Below are 12075 nucleotides of genomic sequence, written 5' to 3'. Positions count from 1 at the left end.
GTATTATTGGTGGATCAACATGAAAAGAGACATAGCGGAATAGGTGAGCAAATGTTTGACCTTCCAGGGAGTGAAGGCAGAACACCAGAGGCCCCTCGGACTTTTATGACCCCTAGAGATTCCTGAATGGAAATGGGAACAAATAGCCATAGATTTTATAGTAGGCTTGCCAAGGACCAAACCCAATCATGATGTCGTATGGGTAAGTATAGACCGACTAACAAAGTTAGCTCACTTTATTCCAATCAATGAGAGATACACAGTCGATAAACTGGTAGACATTTACCTTAAGGAAATGGTGGCGCGGCTTGGAGTTCCAGCATCCATTGTCTCAGACCGAGACCTCGGTTCAAATCCAGGTTTTAGAGGAGTTTTCAGGAATGTGCGGGAACCAAAATGAACATGAGTACCACTTACCATCCCCAGAAGAACGATCAAAGTGAAAGGACCATCCAATCTCTAGAAGATATGTTGAGAGTCTGTGCAATAGACTTTAAAGGAAGTTGCGATGATCACTTGCCATTGATCAAGTTTTCATACAATAATAGCTTTCATGCTAGCATTTGAAAGCCACCTTACGAGGCCCTATACGGAAGAACATGTCAATATCCCTTATATTGGGATGAAGTTGGAGAGTGTAAGATGCTCAGGCCCAAAGTGGTCCAAAGGACCAAGGATATAGTAGATCTAATCAGAGGGCGGCTGGTAGCAGCCCAAGATCGACAGAAGAAGTTTGTTGATTTGGCCTGAAAGGACAAGGAATATGAAGTAGGGGACCTAGTACTATTAAAGGTATCCCTTGGAAATGATTGATGAGGTTCAGGAAGAAAGGCAAGCTAAGTCCAAGGTACATTGCACCCTTCGAGATATCAAGACGTATTGGGAAGTTAGCATATGAACTAGGCCTACGCCCGAACCTGTAGCAAGTTCATAATGTGTACCACGTATCAATGCTAAGGAAGTATCATTCAGACACTAGGCATATAGTGAAATACGAGCATGTGGACATGCAACCAGACTTGACCTATGTGGAGTAAATGAGTATATGTAAAGGTCATCAGAATTCAATTCAAACACCTTGATTTTTCTGAAAATCCACCAGATACCGAACGAATTAAGTAAAAGGTAACATGATTAAAAAGGAATTCAAATCAAAGATTATAACATGGGATCATTAAAGGAATATAATATATTAAGAAAGGTTTAGGGAAGCCCAAGTAATAAGATCCCGAATATAATCTCTCAAACGAAGAACGAGAACGAGAGTTAAGCGAACCGTAAAATAAATCAGGGACCAAGGATCAAGCTTATACAAGTAACCAAGGGATTAATGAAGAAATTATCACTAATCAAGAGGATTAGAGCAAGATGATGTCATCAAACCATAAGGATTGGACAAGTGGCCTTGTGATGATGTAAGCAAGGTGATATCATCACTTTAATAAAGAAAGTCATGATATTTTAGCAAGATCAAACCACTACCAAGTGTTTATTTCACAAATATCAAGATCAAAATAAAAAAACAAGCATTTCATCTTCTCTCCCCAACCATTCTTTGCTCTCGGCCTTTTCAAGAAAATAAGGAGAAAAATTTCAAAGTCTAAGCACACTCCATCTTAAATCACAAGGTAATTTTCATAGCTTCTTGGTGATTAGATATAGTTATCCTAGAAATTTAAGCTTCAAATTCCATTCCTAGCTAGCTCTAAACATGCTTACTCATGCAATTCTCTCAATATAACGCATATATATATATATATATATATAATCACAATAACAATAATACGGGTATAAAACTTGCCTGAGTGTCCGGGGATGGTAATCAGCTTAGGTTGGGTCTGATAACCTATAAATAACAACATAAGCCAGAATTAATCATCGGTCGCTTAAGAAACTAGACTTTATTCATACATACCCTAACGCTCGCTTTCACGCTTAAATATTTATATTAGTCACTCAGGTACCCTCGGCTCCACCATTTTTATAAAATTGACCGTTAAATATTTCAAGATGAATCCTTCGCAAGAATCTTACTTACTGCCTAAGACACTTTACATAATTGTTAAGTGTTCCGATTAGTCTTTTATGGGCCTTAAACATGATCTTAAAGTTACTCAGGGGGTGGGGCTTTGCTCGTGAAAAAATCTTGTGATATATATATATATATGCATGTATATTTCGGGAAGCATGTTCATATGATATATATATATGCATGCATGTTTTGAAATCGTGATATTTTATTGTCAAATACAATTGTTTTGAAGTAGAGCATATAAAATACATATCTAGTATTTAGCGATATTTTGCGTATCCCCTTAGAGTACGACATACAAGTTGAACATTTTACCTAAATCGGGAGGCGATGTTCCCAAGTATATTATATATAGTTTTCAAAATTAATAATCGAATAATTTTTATTCGATAGTTTTAAATTATAAGTGAATATTATTTTTTGAGTATTCATTTACAATTTCTATTACGATCAAAGATTATTTCAATAATTCGAGTAGAGATTCTACTTATGAAACTTATTTTATTTATTAAATGAATATTAATTTTGAATATTCATTCGAGGACTTGTGATTTCGCTTTTTTTACTAAATAAGATTCTCTATTTCCTTAAAGAGTAATGTTTCGATATTCGCCTAATAATTTGGAAAATGATTGATACTATTTAAATCATTCTTACTTTAAATATTTTCAGAGATTATTTTCAAACCTTATCAAAACCAATTTCAAAAGTATAGAGAGGAACTCAATCCCCGTTGGGGATTTAAATACTCGTTCAAAAAATAGGGGCTCAATTGTATTTTTATATTCGCAACAAAGTTGCTGAATAGATAAAAAAGTTTTTGATTACTTACCCAACATTCGGGAAGTAAATTCTTGGAACAAGTTTAATCCATTAACAGGCATCTCCTGGGAAATATCGATAAATTTTCCTTTTCAACCAGATACGGCTTCTTGGTGGAGCCGTATCTACAAGTTTTACTTGGGGAAAAGGGAGACGAGCTTTACATTTTAGAGTCACGGATTTCATCTGAACTAGGAGTAGCGTGAATTACCGAGTGGCGCCGAACCAGCCTTATTTTATTGGCTCAAATGGCCCAGAAGTTCCGCTGAGACGGTCCATTCCTTAGGAGTCCCGCGTTCGGTCGATAAATAATCTGACTGTTCTCCTCTACATATAGAAAAATGTGGTGTTATACTACTGCGACTAATCATCGTAAGTTGTTTTCCTGGCATGGCAAACTCCCGTAGTGAGTTCATCATCCAGTCTGGATATCTCTGTAAGATTACCCAAAGCACTTTGAGAGAAAGGCTACGGCTAGGTGACTGATGAGTTTTGCAGAGTCGAGCTTTTAAAATGTTGTTTTCATTAAATGAAGTATCTCGTAACTTCATATTTTGTTAATGATCAAAGAATTGAGTTTACTTGAGTGGATGAAAGCCCTCAAGAGTATTTATGAAAATGTTTTATACAAGTTTTACCATGCAACTTCATCTATGAGATGAACTTGACTTGTTATCATCTTAGCATTGAATAATAACCATACCATTGTTGCATAAGTATATTAATTGAAATTAACCTAAACCAGTGTTTGTGGGAACGAACTAGAATTAATTCTATATTATTTGCGATCACGTATACTTGCGTGAATATTAGCGCTTGTTTTCATCCTAAGAGCTTCCCTTCTCTGTATTGCTCATTGTACTCTAGCTCTTGATCTCTCAATATCTTCTTGAATTTCTTGATAGGATCGATTGAGCTTTTTAGAAAATCCTTAATACAAACAGTCATCCGAGAAAGCATCTTCATCTTCAAATTCTTCTTCCTTAGTTATGACCTTTCTCTCTTCATTAATCACTGCATCAACTATGGGTTCAAAACTCTCAGGAACATCACTTTCATCTATTTCTCCTTCCTCCAAACTCATACTCTGAGAATAGGGGCTTTGGAGCATATATCTCCGACAGAAGATCCCTTTGTGTCGTAATGACTTTGCTTAGGAGATCTTGTTTTGACGTTGATTGCTCCCCCTGAGTTAAAGAACTCTTCTCGGAAGCATGTCTTGCTTTTAACAACAACCTTTCATCTATCCTCTCTTCTTCTTCTTATTCTTCCTGAATATCATCTCCAAATTTATCATAACCAGAGTCAGCTATTTGAAAAGCATCCTGAATTAAGCTCACAGCTTCAGCTACTATTTATTGCTCCACCCATTTCTCCCCCTAAGTTTTGTTATCCTTCAGAGCTGGGGTTGATTGAGCAGGAAAGATCAAGATAGGGATCTCTTGTGAAGATGGTTCTGAAACAGACACTTGCTTGCTGACTGAGGTCTTTGGCCCAGTACTGGCAAGAGTTGTGTCAGTGGAAACAGGGATTGGAGCTTGCTTACTAACGGAGATCTTTGGCTCAATATTGGCAATTGCCTTTCCCTTTCCAGAATGAGAGAGAGATTGCTCCACGAATTTCCGTAAACTAGTAAATGATGCTTGTTGAAGTTCAAGTTGTTCGGAAAGATGGGCAATCTGATGATCCCTTACAAAAAGTTTATTCTTGATATATTGATCCTTAACAACCAGTTGTTCTTTTAGATGGCTGTCTTTAAATGCTAACTGCTCTTCAAGGTAAGATTTTGCTGTGTACTGTGACATATCTATAGGTGTTATTTGGGAGGTAGGTGTCTCATGGGTTTCTCGCAGTGTATCACTCAACACACTTTCACTCAGTTTAGGGACTAGTATTTCACTCACCCTCACAGATACACTCCGCTCATAGCTCCGAGATCGAGAAGATATACCTGTAGAAAACACTAGAGCCATCCTTGAGGAGGTCAGCAGTGGTGCAATGGGAGTTCGCAATTCCCAATACTTGTACAAGATAAGTTGTATGTCATCCTAAGTTGACTGGTCCAAAGTTTGAATCTCTGGGAGGATCACTGAGGCCGTCTTATGTAACATATATTTCTCGTCTTCCTCGAGTGTTGGTGAAGACACTTTCCCCTTAGGATCACCAGTTAAATCTGGTTCATTGCCAATGGGTTTCCGATTCACACCTATGTCGGATCCCCTATCTGTAGATGCATCCAGGTTTATTAGTCCTGGGGAGGTAAGTGATGTGCTAGATGTGGCAGCGATTACAGCACTCTCTCCTAACACTTGTAAAGGCAGTTGGTCCGTTAAAGGACCTTGAACAGGATATTCTAACCGTAATATGGTTGAATGCCCTGTTTTCGTCAACACTTCCTCACCAAATAGAGCTCTTCTAATTGACGTTTTTAAACTTTCAAGATCCTGAGTATCTGAGAGTGTGTTTGACTCATCACAGGATGCCTTGGCCGACGGGCGAATTTTAATAGACCCACCTTGTTGAGAAGATGGATCCAGTAACTATTTATGTGCCTTTTCAGCCAGTGTATCTTTTTGGGAAGATACATGGGAGGTTACAGTTGTCTCAGTGGGGATACTACTTTGCTTCAACGGAGACAAAGTTTTGGGTTTACTCAACATACCTTCCTTATTTCCTGCATCATATGCAGTTTCTCCCTCTACACTCATGGGATCATTAAACTCCAGGGTTGGGGCTAGGAGATTTTGAGATGTGTTTGTTGGCTCTAGAGGGTGGTTATGAATTTTCGGGAAAACAAACTCATTGCCTCCTGATAGTAATTGCTCTTGAGAAAGTTATGTGTGAAATTCAGCAAGATTAAGTGAATCTATATCTACTAAATCATCAAAAGTAGTGCTCATGGAAGATTCATTCACACCTGCGAGGTATGGCCTGTAAACATTTGTTTTTGATTGAGTTGGCTCAGCTTCCTCTTGATGTCCAGTAGCTTCAGGTTGAGAAACCTCTTTTGTCTGTTCACCAACTACAGGTTCTTGATCAACTTCCATTGGTTGAGCTTCAGGGTTAGGCTGTGAATCTGCTTCATGTCCACCATATCCCTTTTCATCATCCTCATTTGCAGCATCAGTTTCTGGATTATTGGGTTCATGATCATCTTCATTCTCAGAATCAGGTCCTTGATGAAGGGAGTCAAAGTACTCTTGCATGAAGTCTGTTACATGAATGGGGTTGTTGTTGGAATAGGGATTCTACTTATACAACCTACCCACCATTTTGGAAGACACAACTAGATAACTTATCATAATATCAGTAGAAACCAAGGCCTTCTGAGCTTCTGTGAGCTTAGCATTCAGAACAATCTGGAGGAACCTGCCATATATGATGTAATCATATTGTTGAGCTTGATTCTTCGGTATCTCTTTCATGAACAGACGTCCAAAATTAATGTGAATGTTCTGAGCAATAGCCACTCCAGCTAGCCTCATGAAATGTGTCAGTCCATGAAATCCACCAGTCTTGGGAGACAGATAGAAGGACTGAATATTGAAGAATAAGTTCCAAGGCTTGGGTAGATGACTTTTATTAAAATGCTTTGGATACTCGTTATATGGCATAATGCTGCTTATTCCCCTGAAGAAGCTATAAACTTCAGAGTCTCTTGGCAGATCATCAAAAACATTCAGAGGAAAGTGAAGATATTCATTGAAATTATCCTCAGTGATTAGTATTATTTCATCTTCAATATGAAACATGAAGCTTAGCTGATCTTCATCTGATGTGACCATAGCTGTGGTGTGAACGAGTCTGAGGAGCTCAACATTTAATTGTACATTAGTAGTTAAGGCATAGTGCACAATCGAGTGCTCATTTAAAAATCTAATTCAATTTTCAAAATAGCATATGTGAGCTGGATTACGATTTATAACCCAGGCATAATTTATTTTGGGTATCGTAATATTATCCGCCATTTTAATTAAAAAATGAGAATAAGATTTTGACTAGAAATAAATTTATCGTGCACAAAAAAAATTCTCAACTAATGTGACACTGATAAGTGGATTTTATATCCACTTGAAATGCTTTATTACAAGCTTAAATTGGTGTTTTGGACTCAATTTGTTGGTATTTTGATGTGTTTTTGTGTTATTGCATTTCAGGTACCAGTTATATGAAGAAATGAGCTTTTAAAGGAAATATGATAAACAATGGTCAGATTTGGAAGCCAAGGCCATTGTCAAGTTGTAGAGAATCTCAATAGCTTCGCGTGGGCAGTTGAATCGCCTAATTCTGACGAGTAGAACTCAAGTTATGGTCAAAACAAAATTCATCAGAAATTTTTCCAGACAGGAGCTGAGCGCCCGCCCAGAAAAGCTGAGCGGCCGCCCAGGAGAGCTGAGCGCCCGCCCGGAGAGCTGAGCGGCCGCCCAAGGCGCGGTTGGTCACTGATTTCGCTGAAAAAGCCTTTTTTGAGTGGAATTTGACGATTTTAAGGGTCCAGGTCCACTAGGGGCGTATATATACTTAAAAAAAAAGGTTTTCATCATCCGGGAAGATTGGGATACCAAGGAGAAGACCTAGAAGTACAGAACAACTCCGAAAAAGAAGATCTTGTTTTCAACTTGTGATTCTTTAAATTAGTTGTAACTTTGGATGCTCGTTTTCGTTCTTGTTGAACTTAGATCTCGTTTATTCGTACTTTAATTATTATTCAGTTTATTAAGACCTTGTTTTATACCATGCTTTCATTGGAACCCATGGTGACGATGAGTTCAATTATGGGCTAATCGTTGTCATGGAGTTCTAGCGGATTTACTTATGGATTTCAATAATTAATTTGTTTTGATATCTTGGTGTGTGGTGATTGATTGATGTCCTAGTATTGGTTGTGCTTATTCGTCATATGTGCGTAGCTAACATATAAGATAGCGTGTTAATCTCTATTGAAGCAACAGTGAATATAGAGGTTTAGAACTTGCCATGCTAGCATAGGTTCATGTATGTGTATGCATGATTAGTGGGTAACTCTAACCATTTTACTTCCCTTATGTAATCAAGATAGATAACTTATGCTTAAACCGTTATGTTGTCAAATTTTATAGACATATAGGGTCTCAATATAATTGGTGCCTATTCAGCTTATATCTCTTTTGTGAATATCTGGTAGAATGGTACTCGTGCAACAAAAGTTGGCGTTTATCAGTTTCGTGTTATCTGATTAATGTCATCACCATCACATGCTAAGGTTAAGAATAATAAGGCTATTGAATGAAGTATTTAATTAAGTTAGAATCCCATGTTTGTCATATCTATTAATTCAACCTCAATTCTCTTAGTTAATATTATTTAGTATAATCTCTTAGTTTAATAAAAACCCAATTTGTTATTTGTCTTAGCATTGAGCGATAACCATAGATTGTTGCATAGGTGCATAAATTGAACTTAACCTAAACCAGTCTATATGGGAACGAATCTGATTTATATATTATACTACTTGCGAACGCGTATACTTGCGCGAATATTAGCACGTGTTTTCGCCCTAACAAGTTTTTGGCGCCGCTGCCGGGGACTCGGTGTTAATTTTTAGTTTATGTTCTTGTCATCAGTGGTCGTTAAAGTTCACTGACTCGGATTCTTTTACTTTCACAGTTTAGTTGTTTGTGTTTCCGGTACTCATTACAATGGGAGATCTAACAGCACGAACGAAAGCCTTGATGGAGTTTTCTCAACCCAAGATCAATGACATTCAATCTAGCATTATCCGGCCAGCTATCACAGCTAAGACCTTTGAGATCAAGCCTGGCATAATTCAATGCGTACAGACTTCAGTCCAGTTTAGGGGTTGTCCAACGGAAGATCCCAATACACACATTAGGGACTTTATTGAGATCTGCGACATCTTCAAGTTCAACGGTGTTTCTGAAGATGCTGTGAAGCTGAGACTGTTCCCATTCTCTCTGAGGGACAAGGCTAAGAGCTGGTTACACTCTCTACCAGCTGGATCGATTACTACGTGGGAAGATCTTGCTCAGAAGTTTCTTACTAAATTCTTCTATATGGAGAAGACAGCTGCAATCAGGAATGCTCTTACTCAATTTGCGCAGCAATTAGGAGAATCTTTATATGAAGCTTGGGAGCGCTACAAGGAGATGCTTAGGAAGTGTCCTCATCATGGAATGCCTGATTGGATGATCATCAATTATTTTTACAATGGGTTGGGAGCACAGTCCAGACCCATGCTCGATGCAGCAGCAGGTGGAGCATTATGGGCAAAAAACTATAAGGAAGCTTATGATCTAATTGAACTGATGGCTGCTAATGAATATCAGTATCCAATCCAGAGATGTCCACATGGAAAAGTAACAGGAGTTCTTGAAGTGGATACAGCTACGGCTATCACTGCTCAACTGAAGGCGTTATCTATGAAGATCGATTCTCTGGCTAACTATGGTGTTAAGCAGATAATTAGTGTTTGTGAGATGTGTGCAGGTCCGCATGTGACAGAGCAATGCGCTATATCTAGTGAATCAGCTCAGTTTGTGAGTAACTTTCAGAGATCACAGCAACCAGTTCCAGACACTTATCATCCTGACAACTGGAATCATCCTAACTTCAGCTGGAGGAACAATCAGAATGCGATGCAATAGCTGTTCCAGCAGTTTGGAAATAAGCTATTCAACCCTCCTGGTTTTCAGCAACAAATTGCACCAAAACAACAACTCCAAATTCAACAACAAAATCATGGTGCAAGTCTATCTTCGAATTAAAAATCTGAATTGGAGGAGTTGCGGCTTATGTGCAAAAACCAGGCTCTTATATGCCAAAGCCAGGCTATTTCTATCAAGACTCTGGAGAACCAAATAGGGCAAATTGCTAATGCCTTATTGAATCGGCCACCAGGAATGCTTCCTAGTGATACAGAAGCCAATCCAGGCAAGAGGGAAGTTGAAGAACAGGTGAACACCATTACCTTAAGGTCTGGAAAGGTTGCAAGCCCCCAAATTCAGCAAGATGAAGAGCCTGAAAAGTCTGAAGTTCCAGAATCTGAAGTTTTGGCTGAAGAAGATGTACAGAAGGAAGTAGAGGTGGAACCAAGGAAGACTACTATGAAACACACTCCTCATGAGGGTAATACAGGGGAAAAACAGATCTATCCTCCACCTCCTTTTCCTAAGAGGTTGTAGAAGAAAAAGCCGGATAAGTAGTTTGAGAAGTTTTTGGAGGTGTTCAAGAAACTTCATATCAACATACCTTTCGCTGAAGCTCTTGAAAAGATGCCTAGCTCTGTGAGGTTTATGAAAGGTATTCTCTCTCGGAAATTGAAGCTCGATGACTTAGAGACCATTGCTCTAACGGAGGAATGCAGTGATGTGCTGCAACAGAAGTTGCCTCCGAAGCTTAAAGATCCTGGAAGCTTCACTATTCCTTGTACCATCGGAAACTTGTCGTTCGACAAGTGTTTATGTGATTTAGGAGCTAGCATCAATCTGATGCCCTTATCTATCTTCAAGAAGCTTGGTCTGCCTGATCCGAAACCAACATACATGTCATTGCAACTAGCTGACCGTTCCATCGCTTATCCACGAGGTATAGTGGAGGATGTCTTGGTCAATGTGGATAAACTCATCTTCCCTGCTGACTTTGTAATTCTTGATTTTGAGGAAGATAAGAAGATTCCCATTATTTTAGGAAGACCATTCTTGGCTACAGGCCGAACTATGATCGATGTGCAAAAAGGAGAGCTTTCGATGAAGGTTTACGATCAAAAGGTCACTTTAAATGTGTTCAAGGAAATAAAGTTACCCACAGCTAAAGAGGAGTGCTTTAAAGTAGAGCAACTGCAGGTTTTAAATACACCTCAGTGGAAGAGGAAGTTGGATATGCCATTCGATTCTAGTGGGTTAGCAGCGCTAAAAATTTCTCAGGAGCATCTCGAGCCATCTATTGAAGATGTTTCCACACTTGAGCTTCACCCACTACCAGATCACTTGAGTTATGCATTCTTAGGTGCACCCCCTAATAAGGGGTTGAGATATATTTTTGATGATGTAGAGGGTAGCCGAACGGATCCTCCAGTGCCTACAGAGGGTTCTTCTCATGCGCAGCAGGCAGTTGATAGGACTGGTATTGGTGATGCCCAATATAGGCAATTGACTAGGCGTATGGAGGCCATGCACGATATTCACTATCATTTTGCTGAAGATTTGACACACGCTTTCGGTACTGTTGTTCGAGACACTGGTGGCGAGGTTGATTGGCCACCTGATCCTTCTCCCGCTGACTAGGTATGTCTGAAATCCTTATTATTACCTTCAATGAGGACATTGAAAATTTTAAGTTTAGGGGTGATAATGTAAGGATTAGTAGTGTGTGTGTCCATATAGATTCATATTGCATGTTTAGTTGTAGTTCATTCATATTTTTACATGATTATTCATTTAGGACATATTTATTTATTTTTATGTGATTTCATATAGTTGCATTTGCATGCATATTTAGCATGATCCCTTAAGATGAACTATGATATTTGATAAGTTGATGTTGACTTTGGTGTGGTGATGACGAATAGAGGGATGTTTAAGTCTTAATGAATTTATTTGCATGCCAGAAATAAATATTTTCACAAAGTCTTATAGGGTTGCTTTTGACCTAGATCATGATCATACTTGTTTGTTGTTGAGATTTAATTACTTAGTTATATTTAGAATTTGTGATATTCTCGTAATGACGTATAAACACTGATTTTTTTTATATGGAGAAAAACTTGGATTTCATTGCTAGTTATTGTAAGGCTAGGCGTCAAATGGATAGTAGCCGGCTCATATTTTTATTAGTAGTCTAGGTTTGAATGAGATGGAGCGAAACGCACTCATTCAGAAATTGTTGAAAAAAAAAGAGAAAAAAAAGAAAGAAAAAAGTATGTGTTTATGCATAATTGATCAAGAGTGAGCTCTTTAATACTCGAGTTATTAAGTTCTAGGGGACTTTGTGCTTAGTGATCTAAGGCTTTTATAGTCTGGGATCCGCTAACCTAACGCTCGCTACATGGGTATTATTGTATAAGTCTTTTGGGACCTCGTTCATTGCATGGTCAAATAAGCATCTTTGTTATGTGTTCAATAATAGTGTGAATCCTTGTATAACTCTAGTAGAAAGGAGGTGTTGTGAGTCATAATACGTTTATTTTCTATTCTGTTTATAAACTTTTGATTGTTTCGATGATA

At 38.3% G+C, this 12075-nt stretch overlaps 1 non-coding gene across 1 annotated transcript; it reads right to left on the bottom strand.

Moving 5' to 3' along the window:
- Window positions 1–8922: 8922 nt before the first annotated feature.
- Window positions 8923–9029, bottom strand: LOC141682177 (small nucleolar RNA R71). Its single transcript, XR_012559579.1, has one exon. It is a non-coding gene; the product is annotated as a small nucleolar RNA R71 (small nucleolar RNA).
- Between the last annotated feature and the right edge of the window lie 3046 nt (window positions 9030–12075).

Source organism: Apium graveolens, chromosome 8 (genome assembly GCF_009905375.1).
Source record: "Apium graveolens cultivar Ventura chromosome 8, ASM990537v1, whole genome shotgun sequence".
Lineage (NCBI taxonomy): Eukaryota > Viridiplantae > Streptophyta > Magnoliopsida > Apiales > Apiaceae > Apium > Apium graveolens.
The sequence above is the reverse complement of the archived record's forward strand: the minus strand, read 5'-3'. Positions and strand labels throughout refer to the sequence as shown.